Raw genomic sequence first — 18,489 nt, forward strand, 5'->3', positions numbered from 1 at the left:
ACGGGGCCGGCCCTTCAGTGTCTTTTTTTTTTTTTCTTTGCCCTGAGTTGTGGGAAGAAAAGACAGTCGTTGTTCCTTATTAAAGAAGCATTGTACATCCTTGAGTACAAGTGAGAGGTTGGTATTTTTTGGAGACACGTTGCTACTGAAAAAGGGAGGGAGAGCTATGCACCCCACACCTGGGAATAGACCACCTAATATGACAGAACATTATTTTCTTAAAGCACAGCACTGTAGCATTACACTCTCATCAAAAGGATCTGTTCTTCACCTTCAGCTACCGTTTTACTGAGGAACAGAGAAGTTGAGCAACTTGTCCAGGATCACACAGCTGAAACGTGGCAGAGCTCTGCTTAGATCCTGGATCATGTGGCTCTAGAGCCTGTGCTTTTAACAAGTGTAGGGGCGGTACAGAGACAGAAATGGAAGACAAGGGTCCTGAGCCCCCACTCCAGGCTAAAACCATGGGGTGGGTGTGGGGGCTAAAGGCCAGAAGCTCCAGAGAGAGGGTGGAAAGCAGAAAGCCAAGGGACTGTTCCCACCAGGGACTCAGAGATGGTGGCTTCACAGGCACCCCAGCACCAACGTGGAGTGGCCACAGGATGGAAGAGGCAGCGCCCTCTCGTCTCCCCGTTGCCCCTGTGTCGTGGAGGAGATGGTGACTTCCCAGCACAGCCCCACGGAGCAGCCACCATGGCGAGGCAGAGTAGCCCACAGCCGTGCCTGTGCCTGGATAGCCTGCACCCGCGGGGAGGAGGCGGGAGCAACAGTGGGAGGGTGGACAGCATCAGTGAGAACCTAGGGGACCCGGAGGGCGGGGGGTCGGCCTTGACCCTGGCAGCGGGACACCCAGAGGCAGGCAAGACCCCGTGGGTCGGAGGCTTAGGAGGAAGTTCGGAGTAATTATAGAACATAGAGGAAGCTATCATTTTTTGGTACAAGGGTGGGGCGGTATGTAAGCTGAATATCAACATTGTGGGTTATTTTCTACTACTCATGGGCTCTCATGGAACCAGCGTCTGGAAAGAACCTTAGCTCTGGGGTCAGACAGACCTGGTTCCAGGTGAGAAGTTGCCGTAACACTCTCTGTGAGGTGAAGGGAAACATCACTTTCCTTTGTTACAAGATGGAAGTGACATGCTTGCCTTCCTGAGGCTGGAGGAGAGTCAAATGAGAAGACAGCTGAAGGGTCCCGTGGAGTCTGGCTTCTCTCTGCTGTAAACTGAGCTGCAATGTGCTGAGCAAATAAAGGAGGGAGAGTCATTTCTGACCCATCACCTTTGGAAGAGTGTGGCGGCCAAGAGTGAAGGGAGGGATGCAGGCCAAACATGGCTCTAACCACAGAGGGTGGGGACGCTTCAGGCACTTTCCCAATTGACTAGAAATCATAAATTTGATTTGAAAAGCGTTTCTTCCTTGTAAATTCCCCTGAGTGTTAGGTGTGTCTCTGGAGACTTTTTTCTCAGGAAGGCTGCCAAGGGTTCAAAATCGTCATTGGAAATTATTCAAAGCCTCAAATTTGATTATTTTTGTACCCAAACTGCATATGCTTAAAACTAACAGGTGTTCCTGTTAAAATGCTTCTCATTTTCACCTCCCTCAGCTCAGCTCAACATGAGACTTCAAATTTTCTAAAGATCCAGAGGTGTTTCTTCCTTTTTTAAAGTAAGACGTTGACAGCTCTCTTTGAAATGTTAAAAAGCAGGTGAAAATCTGTGAACAGTGGTTGTCTCTGGAGAGTAGGGTTTGGGGTGGAACTTATATTTTATAACCTGTGTTCGTTACATTAATGCAGCATAGATTGCTTCAGGATTTTTTTATAAGCATTTAAAAGGCAGGTGGAGGGCCGGCCCCGTGGCTTAGCGGTTAAGTGCGCACGCTCCACTGCTGGTGGCCTGGGTTCGGATCCCGGGCGCACACCGAAGCGCCGCTTCTCCGGCCATGCTGAGGCCACGTCCCACATACAGCAACTAGAAGGATGTGCAGCTATGACATACAACTATCTACTGGGGCTTTGGGGGGAAAAATAAATAAATAAAAATTATTAAAAAAATAAAAAAAAAAAGCAGGTGGAGTTCTGACATCGGAATCTATTCTTCCATTAAACATCTGGCCCGAGGAACACCTGCAAATCTGTGAGTCGTGTGTGCGCGTGGGTAACAGAGCCCTGAGACAGCCAGTCCTCCCTGCTTGGGGCTGTGCGGTGTCCTTACAGCTCTGTTCTGTGGTGAGCAAAAAGCTAGGCTGAGATCCTAACGCCTCTCTCTGGCTCCCTGACGGAGTGGCTGAGTGTCCTGGGAAAGTCACCCGAGTCCTGGCTTTGTCGAACAGTGGATCCAGGGGAATCTCTTTCCTCACTCGCCTGAGATTCTCTCCTGATTTCTGCCCCATTGCTGAGCAGTTCAAGTTCAGCTTGAAGATTTCACCTAATCCCTGCTCTCCTTACCAGGTAGGTGGTTCTTTTCCCCTCTGATGATGGTATGCCAAAAGCAAAAAGGACCATGCCAATGCAGAGTACCTGTTACGACAGGTACTGGGTGAGTAGCAGCCAGAGGTATGCTGTTGCCCAGAGAACTCAGTGGTGGCACCCCAAATGACCCTGGATAAAAATAAATAAAACCGTGGTGATAGTCCTTGACGTGGTCCATGGATGTAATCCTAATCTCAGGTCGTATCTTTAGGAAACTTCGCTGAGGTTATGGACCTATAACACGCGCTCTAAGTAAGAACAGTGTGCTGGCTGGCAAATGCAGCCCCGAGACAAGACCCGCCCTCTTCCTGACCCTCCTTCCAACACTGGCTGCCCCCAAATCTCTCCTGGCACCAGCTCTGGAGTTGTCCGGGGTAGACCCCTGGGTCTCTCTGCCCATGCCCTCTGCTATGGCCACTGCCCACTCAGCACAGCCATCAGGATTGAGAACACAGCTTGGAGAGGGAATCCGGCTGGGACTGGGTGGGTGACTCTCATAGGATGACGTACGGTAGGTCCTTCAGCTCAGTGGCCCCAACCAGTTTCTTTGTGTGGTCTGGGTTTAACGTTTTTGTAAATGCACGAAAGCATACAGGCTGACTGTGGAAATATCCACTGGCCTCTGCTTTGCTCACTGAACTGTGTGAGCATGTGGTCTAAGTTGTCTCTAATGCCTAGCATGGGAGGAGGGCCAGCGAAGTGCCCCGTTGACCAGTCTTGGGCAGCAGGGAACATTTCAACTGGCTGCTGGGGACCAGTGAGACCCTGGGGAATTGAACCAGATACTAGCATCTTCCCATGAGCCCCTTGAGGCTGGAAACCAGAGCCAGCTCCTTGGTGAGAAGGGCAGACTTATTAAGGCAAGGGCAGATGGACATGATATCACAGGGCAAACGCAAATTCTGTGTATCTGCACGACTGCCTCCACCAACAGATCGTCCTGAGGCCAGGCACAGCATCTTCCGTGTCCCCTGGGCCAAGCGCACGGGATGTGTCCAGCAAATAGGTAACAACTAGGCCTCCTGCACCCATTGGCGGACTCTTCCCCGTGCCTGCCCTCGTAGGATGTTCCCCTCCTCCACGCCTTTGCTCAGGCCGATCCTGTACGAAGTGCCCTTTCGTTTCATCTTAAACACCCATCAGGGTCCAGCTGCAGCCCCAGCTCCCTTACAGCTGTACCAGCGTCCCCCCCGCTGCAAATGGCTTCTCGCATACGTGCTCTTTCCGGCTGGAGAGAGAGGCAGCGCTGTGCGCATTTCACAGATGGGAGGCAGACATTCAATGACAAGTTCAAGGTCACACTGCTGAGATGTGGCAGAGCAAGGACTGAAACCCAGGGCGTCTGAATCTAGCCGTCTGCTCCCTACATTTCACCAATTACTCTGGACTCTTCCCTGAGGCTTTGCAAAGGGTTTTATGGTCCTTCTCCTGCCACATCTAAGGAATGAGCAGGAAGATCTGTATTTGATGGAATTATTACTGACTCTAAAAGTTAACGTTCAACCCTGGGCAGTGGCTCTTCCCTGGCAGGAGTTTCCTGCTCTGACCACTGAGGCCGGCGCTGCGAGCTCTTGGGCTGGGCATTTACAGCTCCGTGTGTTACAGCTCACTAAATGCACTCAACTTCTTGAAAAGCTGGTTTTTCCCTCTTGGGAGGGGCTGACTCTACCCTTCATGAAATTTCCAAGGCTGCTGGTGCCCTGCCCATCAGGAAATACCTCTCCCTGTCACTCTATAAATGTCCGAGGTGGCCCTGAGGGAGGAATTCTGTGGCACAGCTGCCTCCCCAGGACGTGAGATTCAGCCACCCCACCATGAGGTTTCTCATCCTCTCCAGCCTGCTCTGCATCTTGCTTCTCTGCTTCTCCATCTTCTCCGCAGAAGGTACGGCCGTCCCCAGGGTGCTGGTGCCTGAGCAGGGATTTCAGTGTCTGGGAAGGTCGGAATCAGGAAATGTTGGGGGCAGGCCCCCCTCAGGCAGTCCTGGGCCTGGAAAGACGGGCTCTCACTGTCAACTCTGTGAGGCACCTCTATGCACAGTGGCAGCACCAAGGGTGGCCTGGGAGCTTTAGACCCCACGATCCCCAGCCACAGCCGCCAATCCGCAAAACGAGCACACGAGCTACAGACAAGCGGCGTGCTTACCCTGCAAACACACAACCTCCCAGCTGGATTGCTTCATATGCCTAGTCCCATCCGGCTAGAAGTTCTGGAGCCGAGCTGTGGTACCTATATCATGCAGTAAATTTGTGTTGACTAAATAAATACATTAGTTAGTAAACCCTCTGAGTGTGAACATCCCAAATCTCACGCACAGTAAATACCTGTGGCAGATGGGATGAGAGGGTGTGTGCTGGGGGCGTGTTTGCGTGTCTTTAGAAGTGGGGGGATGGTCCTTGCACCTCTGTGGATGTGAATATTTAGTTCTCCTGCCTTCCTTGGTTCAGATAGCTGAGTATTTTGAGCTTTTTCTCTTGCCAAACCCTCTAGAAACTGCCTACTTCTATTTTTTGTTTTGGGGGTTATGGTTATTTTAACATTTATTGGAGTTGAGAGTATAGAAATACAGGAGTGAAAAACACCCATAATTTCATGACTCAAGAATAGCTATGTTCAACATTTTGTTTATTTCTTTTGAGTTTTGAATACTAGTGTGTTTATTTATTTATTTATTTATTTTTGTGTGTGTGTGTGTGAGGAAGGTCAGCCCTGAGCTAACATCCATGATAATCCTCCTGTTTTTTTTTGCTGAGGAAGACTGGCTCTGAGCTAACATCTATTGCCAATCTTCCTCCTTTTTTTGTTTCCCCAAAGCCCCAGTAGATAGTTGTATGTCATAGTTGCACATCCTTTTAGTTGCTGTATGTGGGACGCCACCTCAGCATGGCCGGACAAGCAGTGCGTCGGTGTGCGCCTGTGGTTCCAACCCCGGGCCGCCAGTAGCGGAGCGCACACTTAACCGCTAAGCCACGGGGCGGCCCATGCTAGCGTTTTTGTAATTGATAAAGCTCTGTATGTTCAACGTTGTGTCTCTATTATCTATCACTATATTATTATAATCACCAAAAATACTTACGACTGAAATTATTCTGAAAGCATTTACACCAGACTGTCAACAGCAATGATCTCTGAGCAGTAGGAAGTATCGTTTTCTATAGTTTCTGCGATTTCTATAGTTGCTGCATATATAATGTGGAATGCAGTGATTAGAATTCCTCATAAATACCGTCCATAGCGGACTTACCAGGATTTATCAGACCTTTATTTGTGAACATGTTAGAGGTCACCAGTGTTACCTTAATGACAATTTAGTGAAGACCTTTCCCCATAAACTTTCACTTAGGAGTATCTTGAGCATGCTCTCCAAAGTGGTGTTATTAACTAACATTTTTAGGTATAACTTGCCAAAGAGTGAATATGCTAGGATGAACTGACATGCTTAGACATTTAGATTGTTCACAACTTTGCACAATTTTAAGTATGTGGTGAAAAGCACATGTGTACATAAAACCTTTTCCATATTTAGGATTATTTTCTTAGGCTAGATTGCCAAGGGGAGAAGGACTGTGTCAAAAGGCACAGACACGTCCGAGTGACGGTACTGAACCGTTTCTCGGCAGGAACATGAGGAAGACATATTCTGGAGGGAATCTCGCTACACCGGCTTTGTTATTTGTTTTTGTTTTGTTTTGTTTTATAATTTTATTTATTTATTTTTCCCCCAAAGCCCCAGTAGATAGTTGTATGTCATAGTTGCACATCCTTCTAGTTGCTGTAATGTGGGACGTGGCCTCAGCATGGCCAGACTCACGGCGCCTCCGTGCGTGCCTGGGATCCGAACCCGGGCCGCCAATAGCGGAGCACGAGCACTTCACCGCTAAGCCACGGGCCGGCCCTGGCTTTGTTATTTGTGAACAATAATTCCCCCAAGGCCCGCCCTTTCCTGGGCCCCCCCATAGCCCAGCCCGTCCTGGGTTTTCTTGAATAAATGCTCCTGACCCCTGGCCTTGGGAGCTGAAGCCCACTCCAGTCATTCCCGCCCAGACCCACCCCACGGTGTCCGCAAGCGTGCTGAGGGAGGTCTCTGCCCTCCGTGTCCACCCTCAGGGAGAAGGCACCCCAGGCATCCCGCCCGGCTCGCGAAAGGCCGGCCCTGCTGTCCCGGAGCTCGGACCGCTGTCCTGACGAACCAGAAAGGTGAGCCCGCGCCCTGCCCGGACGGTGAGGAGAGGCTCCGGGGAGGCCGCGGCGCAGGTGTAGACGCGGACCAGCACCCCCCCCCCGAACCCCCCCCCAGCCGTGCCTGGCATCCGGCGCCGGGGTGCGGGGGCCGCAGGCAGGTGGAATCTCGACCCCACGGAGCCTCAGTCCAGCAGGGAAATCGGCACCTCCCAAATTAACCATTTGAACTGAATACTTTCTGTCAAGGGACAGAACAGGCTGCAGCTAGAAACGGTTTGGGGAGGCCCCTCCCGGCGGGAAGCATCAGGAGGGGCGCGTCTAGGAGACCTGGAGGCAGGCGCCGAGCCGCCCGAGGAGCGGAGAGCGCGGCCGTGCGGGCCGCGGAGGCCCGGGCGGCGCCGAGGGGGCCCGGGGACAGAGGGCTGGGGTGAGGCGCTCAGGGCGGGGCCGGCACGCGAGGTGGGGTGACCGGCGGGTGCACGGCGCACATGGGTCCAAGGAGCCCCGAGGGCGGGCAGCCCCAGTCCCAGGCGCCAGGCGAGACGCGCAGAGCCGAGCTCCGTGCCGGGGTGAGGCCTGGAAGAGCACGGCCTGGGGCACTGGGCGGTGAGGGAGACGGGCCCCAGGGGGGCTGGCGGCACCCCGCGGCCAGCACTGGGGCACCAGGCCAGGGGCAGGCTGACGCACCGGAGTTGCCTGGCCTGGGGTGCGAGGTTAGGACTGCTGGACCTCTGCTGGCGTTTGGTAGGAGGGTCCTAGAGCCTGGGGCAGGCAGAGCACCCCTGGGAAAGCTGCAGAGCCTGGAGCCAGCTGGGCCTGCCGCAAACCCAGGGCTCCTGCTCCCCACTCTCTGCAGCCTAAGGCCCCCTCTCTGCTGGTTCCTTGGGGCCTGTGGCCCAGAGAGCCTGTGACCAGAGTCGGAGCCTGCACACCCCTCCCAGCCTCCAGAAGTGCTGTGCACCAAGGGGGGCCTGGGTGTGAAGGAGACGGAGGGGGGAGCCTGCGTGGCTCAGCGTCAGGCCGCTTCTCCGGAGAAGCTTCCTTCCACAGTGGCATCACGTCCCGCTGGGGCCGGTAAAAATAACCAGTTCTCACACGCTGAGCCGGGTGTGAGGCACCCGCCTGCCGGGCAAGGTGGAGGGCAAGGGCCCTGACTGGCTGCCTGTGACTCTGCCCGCCCTGGGCCCCAACCTGGTGGAGGAGGAGAGTTTCCGGGAAATAAATAAGGTGAAAACCTGGGGAAGACAGAGGCGAAGTCCTCCACAGAAGAGCAGGTGTCCCGCAGCCCTCCTCCCACCCCACACCGCTCCCCCGATGGACTTGCTCAGAGGCAGTGAAGAAAAGAGAAGCTAAGAGTGTGCACACACACACGTGCACACACAGACACACACGTACACACACAGATACACACGTGCACACACCGGTGACGGGAAACACGGCCAGGTTAACTCCTGTGCACAGTACAAGGGCAGCCGTTGTGTTAGTCACACACTTTAGAATAATCTGGATGCATGGCTCCCATGTTGTCTGGAATTCTTTTAGTGCATATATTTTTAAAATTCTGTTGCAGAAATTTGCAAACAACTTAGACCAAGAAAAGCAAAACAAACATTTCTATTGTGTCCTTATCATGCGATCTCATTTAAACCCTTGGAACCACCCTAGAGAAACACTGTCACCATTTTACAGATTGGGAAACTGAGGCTCAGAAAGACTCTGAGGCAGAGCCAGGAACCTGGATCTCTCCACCTCTTTCCACTACAACACACCGCGTCCTGGGCAGAGAGCAGGTTTCCGCAGCACGTGTACGGAGACATGCGCGTGCCCGAGGGAGACCCGGGCTCCCCGGAAGGGGGGAACGCACCATCTGGGCTGGCATCTCAGCTCCGCCCCTGCTGGCTGTGTGCCTTGGAGCAGGTCACCCAGCTCTGCTGAGCCTCGCTCTCCCCATGTGTGAAAGGGTATGATAACAGAATCGACCTGGCCAGGCTGTGGTGAGGGGTCAGGGGGTTTGTGACACGTGACCATTAGCCTGGCACTGAGTACCCCGGGAGCATGCCCTGCTGTTGCCGTGGAGGAAGTCTGAGCCCCGCCGGGGCAGCTGGCGCAGGAGGCCAGCGCTTTCCAGACTGGAAACAAGCCCGTGCAGTCTTGCCCAGGCTGCGTGGCTCCCCGGCTGCCTTCAGGGCTGACCCTGGGCCTCCCTCAGCGCTGTGTCATCTACAGCAGGGCTGCTGGGCGTGCCGGGTCTGGGAGTGTGGCCTCTGTGCTCCGGCTCACTGACGTATGAGACTGCACCTGTGTGTCGAGAGAGAAAAGAACCTAGGGCTTCCTCAAGGATGTCCCTGAGCTGACAGCACTGGCTGTGACCCACACACGCCAGTATTGCAGTGTCTTTCCTGAGCATCTCTTTATGTTAAGGGCTGTGCTGGGCCCATGGGGGACAGGAAGTGGCAGGCAAAGGACTCGGGGTCAATTCGACAAAACCATCGTCAAAATCAACATGCTGAGTGGCCAATTTGCTGAATTTACCACATTTACCAATTTACTAAAATAGGCTTTCTCTAAAGCATTTGAAAAGTTTGTAGCAATCTGTATAGCAGCATCGTCATAGCAGCAATTTCTTAAAAAAAAGAATGATGAAATCATTGACTCTGTTAGCACTTGAGGGGCTCAGGCTTAGGCTGGAGTCAGACTGAGAGCTGTTTAGGCCCCACCAGCTGGGAAGGTCTGTGACCCTGAGGCCTCTGTCACACTGCCTTCCTTCCATATGTCCTGAGACGGTCAGCGAGGAAGCTCGTAGGGAAGACTGGGGAGGCCTTGTGGGAAGGCCCCTGGAGCCTGAGAGTGGGCCTGCCCATGCACAGACGGCCAGGGCCCGAGAGCTCTGTGCCACCCTTGAAGTCCAGCAGAATGACCTGACCCACAGTGAGAGACAGGTGGTGGAAGGGCACCGATTCCTCCCCACCATGGGGCTATCCTTATCTTCAGGGAGGGGCCCAGCCTGAAGGGACAAATGTCACCCACTGAGGACCACGAGTGTGATGACTCAAGGGTCTGGCAACTTTGGGTGGTACCAGGGTGGACCCAGGCAGGACACAAGGTCCAATACAGTGGACCCTGGAAGGGAGGAGGTAAAGAGGGTGCCCAGCCCATCCTGCCCAGTGGACCAATCAGAGGGGCTCAGATCAGTGGTCTTGCTCTTTGTGATTATATCTGTTAGCCATAGCTGCGTAACAAAGCAGTCCCAACTTTGGTGGCCCCAAACAACAAGTCTTTATTATTTTCCACGAGGCTGCAGTTCAGCCGGGCAGTTCTTCTCGTCTCGGCTGGGCTCATTCATTCCTCCCAAGGTAGAGAGGCAGTTCTGCTGACCTTGGCAGGGCTCTCTCACGTTTGGGGGTCAGTGGTCTGTACGTCTAGGGTGGCCTCAGTTGGCAGCTGGACTCTTCCACATGGTCTCTCATCCTCCAACAGGCTAGCCCAGACATGTTCCCCTGGGGCTGCAGGGCTCTGCTAGGTGAATGGAAGCACCTAAGGGCTCTGGAGGCCTCAGAACTGGCCCACCTTCATCTCCACCGCCTGCTAGTGGCCAAAGCAGGCCACCAGGCCAGCCCAGATGCTTCAAAGAGCAGGGAAACAGACCCACATCTTGATGGGAGAAGCTGCAAAGTCACATGTCAAAGGAGGAGTGGAGAATTGTGACCATATTTGCAATCAGTCAACCACAATATTTACTGCAGGAGCCAGAGAAGAGAGTCTTGGGGTCTGAGGGTGGGGACAGTGGTGGAGGGGAAGCAGTGGTTAGGAAATCCTGGTCTTCCATCAGAAATGGTGGGAAATTCTCACAACATGATATTAACAAAAAAGGGTAATTTACACTGTGTATTACTATGATTATCACTATGGGAAGATGAAAGCACGTTCAAATAGGAAGAAAAAATGGAAAGAAATCCACTCCAATATTAGCATAAGACATGAGGCTATGGATGAATTATGATAAATAAATTTGTTTTTGGTACAGCTAGTGGTTATGTAGCAATTACCATGCAGCACTTACATCTGCTAATTCATTTAATCCTCACAATAATCCTAAGAGTTAGATACTATTACTATCCCTGTTTTTACAGATGAGGAGCCAAATCACAGAGAAGTTAAGTAATTTGTTGAAGGTCACACAGCTAGTAAGTAAGTGGTAGAACTGAGCTTTGAATCCAAATAATCTGGCTTCAGATTCTCTGCTCTTAACTATCACACCACCTTGCATATGGTAATAATCTGGAAACAGAAGGAGAAAAAAGAATACTCTCATTACCATAACTTAACCCTTCTTATTCGTTTATGTTTCCTTCGTTTTTTTCATGCAAACATGTTTACCCAGTTTTATTTTTACTGTACCTTATTTTTTAATTTTTAAAATTAATATTACATTATAAGCATTTTTATTTGTGTTGCTACATAGCCTTTGCAATTGCAGGGTTTTATCACCATTAAACATTTCCTTCATCATGAGCACCATTACCAATTAACCATTTCTGTACTGTAGGATATTCAGATTGTTTCCAGAATTTTTTTTTCTGCCATTAAAAACAAAACTATGAAGAATAGCTTAATAGCTTAATAATCGTGTGGATTATTCCTCCCATAAATGGGACTGGTTTGTCAAAAGATGCAGACTTTAGCTTTGAGACACGTGCTGTGTGAGAGGAGCCAGCCTGAGGCATGTGAGGGCCTGCGAGTGTGTGCCGGCCGGGCCTCCCACCGCGGTGTCAGAGACAGGCCTCCAGGCCCCTCAGCTCTGGTGGACTCTGCTCTGGTCAGAGCCGGAGCCGGGTTAGCAGATAAGCCGCCGCCTCTCTGTCTTCTGCCCATAAATCAGGTTTCTCCCTGATGGGACTGAAACAGCCTGGGTTGGTCACGTTTGCCAGGAAAGGCCCCTTCTGGGCCTCCAGGAAGGAGGGTAAGATCTGACTTTTGCTTCGATTTTTAAAAAACCTTTGTGTCTGGAAATCAATCTTAATTGTGTTTCCCTCTCCCCACCCCTGGCTCTGCCTCCTTCTCTGCCTCTTGTCTTGCCTTTCTTGTCTTGTCGTGCCTGCTCATTGCCCCTTCCCAGGACGCCCCATGAGGATCTGCAGACAGTGCAAGTTCAAGCCACAGACCTCGGCTTGGGTGGTGCCTGGAGCACTCCCACAGGTTTAGTGCCCCCAGCACAAGGCTCCAGATAGCTGGGATCTGCATACCCAGTTTGTGAGGCACCCAGAAGCCTCAGCTTCCCCCAGGATGCTCCCCTCAAAGCTGGTGGCAAGGATCCCAAAGGCTCCGGCTAATAGATGCCTCTGCCCGTGAACCATTAGCTCCTCTGTTAAAGACACAACACTTCCTGCCTCCCATGTTGGATTGTGCTCATGCTGCCTTTTAGAAAAGCGTGAACCAGAATCTTCTGAAAACCACAACACAGATGCAAAGGTCACAGCTCTGGAATGCCTGTCTTGCTGTGTGGCCTTGGACAAGTAACTTAGCCCCTCTGGGCTCATGTTGGCTTCGGAGGTGTAAAATCCAGTAAGAAAAAACATCCAGGGAAGGCCCTGGCACTAAGGGGCTTCACTCGCTGGGATGTTGGAGGACTCATCTCAGGCAGCAAGGGCCCTGGGACAGTTCCAGAACTTCAGATCCTGCCCCAATCATACCACCAACCTTCAGAGTTGTTGTGAGCCAGGCTCAGCCCACCTGGCCTCAGTCCCCACCTGGCCCCTCCAGTCAAGATTTCACTGTGACCTGTGGCAGGTACAAATCCAGAGACTTCCGAGCCTGCCTGGGTGCGGGGTAACAGGCACCCAAGAGGGCCGACCAGCACTGCAGAGGCTCAGCCTTCCTGAGATACCTGGCCCCTAACCATCTGGCATCTGGTGGCCCCTGAAGGAACCCTCCCTGACTTCCTGATGTGATTCTGCTAGAAAGAACATTCAAACAGACAAACAATAAATAAACAAACACACACAATGCGTGGCACATCCTTGTTTGAGAAAGTTGGTGACGGGCCTGAGCCCAACGTTTTGCTAGAGGAACCCCGTGCCCGGAGCCCCCTGCAGGCCACCCCTTCTTCCCAGCACAGTCTAGCTGTGAGAAGCGGGGAGTGAGGAATGTGACAGTAGCAAGGGTCTCATCCTACACACAGGGACTCAAATCTCGTCCTGCCCAGGATTTTGTGTGACCTGGCGAGTCAGTTCCTTTTCTGCGAAGTGGAGAGCGCAGGACCTCTCCAGGGGCGGACACGAGGCTCCCGCACGTAGTTGGATGGCCAGTGCCCACGAAGGCCCGGCACACGCAGGGGCTTGGATCCGGGAGCCCCTGCCTTCCCTGCCCCCACGCCGGGGAGTGTTGACGCCCACAGTGAATGCAGGGTGCCAGAGCTGCGGCTCAGAGGGCACAGGTGGCCCGGTCTAAGGGGCTTATCTCTCAATAGAGCTCCCTTCTAATCGGATTCCCCCAGCAAGGTAAGAACCCCACATCATCCCCACGCCATGTCTGGGGATGCCAGGCCCACCAGGTGCGAGGCTGATGGGCAGGATTCCCTCACATGGGGCACTGGGGACAGGGGCCCCAGGACAAGCCAGAAGTCCTTGCCTTGTCGTAAGCCAGACCTTTCACTTCTTTCAGGAGCTTCATTCGTGGGCTCTCCCTCCCTCATCCGTGCCTGGTAGGAACTGGGCGGACCGTGCTGGGTTCTGAGGTTCAGAGACAAACAACCCAGGCCCTTAGGCTGACAGGCTTGTCACTGCACAGTCCTGAGCTCCAGGAGGGACAGAGGGCAGGCGCAGGAGAGGTGGTGACAGAGTCCTGAGCTCCAGGAGGGACAGAGGGCGGGTGCAGGAGAGGGGGTTAGAGATGAGGAGCCGACAGCTGAACTGAGTCACGGGGAGTCCCTGCTGGAGAAGGGCCGTGTGTGTGTGTGTGTGTGTGTATGTGTGTGTGTTGGGGTGCAGCAGGGGAGCAGCAAGGGCCAGACAGGATGACTCGAATGCTTGAGGAGAATTCAGCAACTGGACAGCAAAATCAGGGGACAGAGGGGAAGCAGAGGACTCAGTCCGGGGCTGTGGGAGCCCCTGGGATGTCGTCACATATTAGACTTTGTCCTGAGGATGATGAAGAGCCAGAGCAACTTGTAAGCAGGAGAGAATGCAGACAGGGAGGGCCAGCAGGAGGAGACGGAATGAGCAGGGCCTGGGTGAGGCTCGGGGGGCCGGATCAGAGGGGTTTCCAGACAGCGGCAGAGGGGCCTTGTAGACCCGGTAGCTGGCTGGGCTGTGGGGACAAGCCCACGGCGCGCATTCCTGTGCTGTGTCAGACTCTCACCAGAAGCTCCCTGGGCAAGGGCTCCTCCCCTCCCAGCAATGCGAGAGCTGGCTGTTCCAGGCCCTCCTCCCTCACCTCCTCCTCTCCTCTCCACCACTCCCCCACCACGAAAAGGTCAAGAGAAAACTCACACGAAACTAAACCCGCATGCTCCAGGGTCAACCGGGAGGAGCAGTGCAAAGGTCACGTGCTCGGCCGCAGCACAGGGTCCCTCCTTATGCTCAGGGGACACAGGCCCCAGAAGCCTTGACTTCTCTGCGGGGCACAGCAGGGAAGACCAGTCATTGATGCACACAAGTAAGAGGGAGACAGCCTGGCCCCTGGAAAAGGAGGAGCATAGTCCCTGAGGGGCAGGAGGGCAGTGCCCGAAGCCCTGGGCCACTGGCCTGCAGGAGATAGTGCCACAGAGAGACCAGCCTCGGCTGGATGGGCAGTGACCCAAAGGGGCCTTCCAGGGACACCAGCCCCTCAGAGCAGCCCAGTCCAAAGGTGGGAGGCATGAAAGGGAGCTGAGGACCCTGCCCCTGCCCCACCTGTCCTTCCCCTGAGGCGTGAGGGAGCCTGAGACCAATTCCCAAGGGAAAAGAGATGCCCACAGAGCTGGCGACTGGCCAATCACCAAAAACCTTCCTCCCCCGCTCACCCGTGGGAAGCCACCTCCAGAACCTGCAGTATGGGCTTTAAACTTGGTGGAAAGACTTCCCCTCAAAGGGTAGATGGAGTCTACGGGAAAGTCAGGTGAATGAGGCAGTTCAAGGCTACTGGGGGCCCTGTGAGGATACAAAGAAAACCCAAACATCTGGAAGTGACTTTAAGTCACAAAACTGGAATTCTTACGTTGCCCTAATTGACCCTTGAAGAACGTAAACATGTCGGCAGGTTAGTGTGGCGTCATTAGAGAAAGTGTGCAATCTCCACGGCAACCAAAGGGGCCACTTTCCCTATATGGGTGGGACATCTGGTGTAGCTGACGGAGCACAAGCGTCACAGACAGACAAGGGTTCAAACGATGGCTCTGTGCCCACTGTGTGACGTCAGCGAGGTCAGGTGGCCTCGCAGAGCCTCAGGGTCCTGGTCTGTGAACTGAGGCCTCACCTGCCCCAGAGGGCTGTTAGGGGAGCAGGGAGAAGGTGAGAAATGCCTGGCTCTGAAACAGCAGCCAAAGGCGCATCGCAGACCTGCTTCCACCAAACTACATGGATGCAGGCCTTGCCCCTCTCACCCCCATTCAAGACGGGGTCCTCCTGGACCGAGTTCATCCCAGCTGCACAGAACCTCCCGATGGGCACTACACGCACTTCACAGACGGGATGCCTACCACTCCGCTGATTCATCTCCAGGCTTATCTCTGGACAAACCGCCCAGGGTGAGCCGCTTTCTAGAACCCTGCAGAGGCCATGCCCTGGCGGGTTAATGTTCACTCGGGACCCCACACGTGACTCCCCTGAATGACTCCGTAGCCATATTCCCTGCCATGAAAACATCATAAAACTCCTAGGATATGGGTGTGTCCAGAGCTCTAGTCTGGTCTCCCAAGTGTGGCTGGACCTTGCCTGTTTACTGGCAGCCTGGTGACATGCAGGCAGCTCCAGAGGCAACTGGCAGACTTGCCATCAACAGCTCCATATCTGGAAAAGGTCTTTGGCTCCTCTGCTATTTAATCTGTCAAACTGCACTGCCCCTCAGGACTTGCGAAGTGTGAACCAGAAGGTGGGAGGTGTCAAATTACAAGATGTCAGAACTGAAACGGTCCTTTTCCACATCAAAATGCAATCATTTTGCTTCATTCAACTCAACATTTAAATATGCTGTGGATGTGAACACTTATATATGCGCCATAGTCGCCACCACTCCTTAGTGCCTTTCACACAGCCATCTCACCCATTTCCATTCCCGCCTGGCTCAGCTGCCACTTCAGTTTATACATCTTGGCTACTCTAGTCTATAAATTTATGGATGGTTGGAGGGGGAAAGAGCATGTCAAAGGCATGCAGAGGGTGAGTTGTTGACTAGGACCAGAAACCAAGACTTATGACATTGTCAGGTGCCTCTTCATTCATTCATTTATTCAGTCATTCATTCAGCCAATCAACAACTTCCTATTGAGGACCTACTGTGTGATGGGCCCTGTGCTGATACTGAAGGAACCTATGCATGAAACACAGTCTCTTCACTGCACTCTGGGGCAGACATCAAAGCAGACAGATGACAGCGCTAACGTCTTTTAAGGACCCGGTTGAGGTCCCAAGTAGGGACCAGTCCTACTTGGCGGCAAAAGTATGCTAGAAAAACAAGCCTTCTGGAGGAGAAGACATTCTTTGGTGTGTCCCCTACCCGGGCTCAGAAATGTGGCAAGCTAAGATAGGAAAGGAGACGACTGTAGAGTGAAAACAGTCAGGGTCAGGGCTGGAGCTCCGGCCCACCCATGTGGACACCACTCTGCCCAAGAGCCAGCATTACAGCCCAGGAGTCCGAGCCAGTGGGTACTAGTACCAGCTCGATGGGTACTGGGGACAGGTGGCAGCCCCAGACTCCTGAGGAGTCCCTCAGTTGGGGGACAGGCAAGGCCTTAGACAGATAGGGGAGATATCCCATCCCCATGACAGAGGAAACTGAGACAGCCACCCTACACCTGGCCTGGACACAGCAAGGGTGCAAAGGGAGGCCACATTTCAGAGTAGCTGGGGTACAGGGCTCCCCAGGCCCACTGAGCCCACAGCTGAGCCACTAGTCCCAGAGCTCACTACAGGGGAGGGACTCCCAACTTCCTGCCAGGTGGGTACACCCTGGCCCAGACCTGCAGAGGACAGTCTGAGGGAACCTCACCTGTTGTGTCCTCACAGTGTGCCCAGAGAGGGTACCTCCAGGCCAGGTACATCCCCTGACCATGTGCCTTCATGCTCAGTCCCACATCCCGCCCTGGACCAGCACTTCCCTAGCATGAGCAGTTATTTTGTTGGAACTTGGCAACTGGACAGAACAGCTCAGGAGGCCAAGTACCGGGGCAGAGGTCAGTGTGCTGGATGGTCTCACTCAGACAGCTGGGCAGAAGCAGCCCTGGAGACCTGCCCTTTGCCCCTCCTGAGTCAGGGTCATCAGGAAGATGATCCTGAAAGCAGGCCCCTGGTGCTCATCGCCTCCTCAGCACCAGAAGGAGCCTGGAGAGCTCCTTGCCCCGCCTCTCTTGGTGCAGGTGTGCACACATGTGCTGGGTGTGCGTTTTTATACGAGGAGATGTGAGTGGACTCACACGTAGATGGGTATGCAAGCATGTGTGTATAAATGAGTTGCAAATGAGACTAGAACTCTTGTGTGTTTGTGGCAGCTGTGTGAGTGTGTGCTCGCAGCAGGGCACCATGGGTTAGCGCACTCAGATCAGACATGGGCAGAGTCGCAGAGCCCGGGCTGGCATCTTGGTAGGTGGAGCTAGAACACACACACACCGCCAGGCTGGCAGCTGACACACCCACTTAGCTGGACCAGCTGTTGTAAACCTACCTGAGGAGGAGCTGTCAGAACCTGACCTAGAGATGACCTGATTTGGTATTTCACCACAGGTGCCATGGTGAGGAAGCCCCGGGAGAGGGGGTGCTCCTCACCCTACAGGGTCTGCCGGGCATGTGGAAGACGAGGTGACTGGTGTGCCCGAGGCTGCCAGGGTCTGCGGGTGAGGGTCAAGCTCCACGACTCACAGCAGGTGAGCCTCCCTTCCCGAAAAGACAAACTGAGCCCTCCAGGTAGCTTCCAGACCCTCCCTGCTGCAAGGTCAAGGTGAGGGTCCATGGTGAGAGCCTCCGCGAGGAGCTGCTGTTTTCCTGGGTTCTCAGGTGCTTTGAGGACTGGTGCCAGTCTGGGGTGACCAGCCCAGACCTTCCTGGTTTTAGCATCAGAAGTCCTGCAACCCTGGAAAGCCCCTCCGTCCCAGGCAAACCAGGATGGCTAGGCACCTAGCAGATCTGAACCTGTACAACTGAAGCAGGGTGGTCTCTTTAAGAAAAAGAACATAAACTACAAATACAAAATTAGGGCGATAGAAGTGTGAGCAAGGGGCTCGGGAGCTGAAGCTTCAGTAGCTTCACAGTCATCTTTCTCTGCCACAGAAAGACTTTCAACTTTTTTTAGAGCTAGCCCAAACTGGATGCGAATCCAGGTTCTGTTCCTCACTGGGTGTGTGAGCCCAGGCAAGTGACTTACCCTCTCTGTGCTTTAACTTCTTCCTTTCTAATAGAGCGGGGACAATCACACCAGGAGAGGCTGTGCTGGTTCCATGAGATAATAGTGGTGACAGTACACACACACACACACACACACACACACAGCATGTGAGGTACTCCTCAACTGCTCTCCAGTGCAAGTCTGTTGACTGAGTGAACTGAGGAGAGAGGAGTCCAAGGCCCAGAACCACTTGATGGCAGTGGAGATGGACACGCGAGAGCTGGCTCGTGTCAGCACAGACCAGACATTTGCTCCAGGAATCCCTG

Source organism: Diceros bicornis, chromosome 6, assembly GCF_020826845.1.
Source record: "Diceros bicornis minor isolate mBicDic1 chromosome 6, mDicBic1.mat.cur, whole genome shotgun sequence".
NCBI classification, from domain to species: domain Eukaryota; kingdom Metazoa; phylum Chordata; class Mammalia; order Perissodactyla; family Rhinocerotidae; genus Diceros; species Diceros bicornis.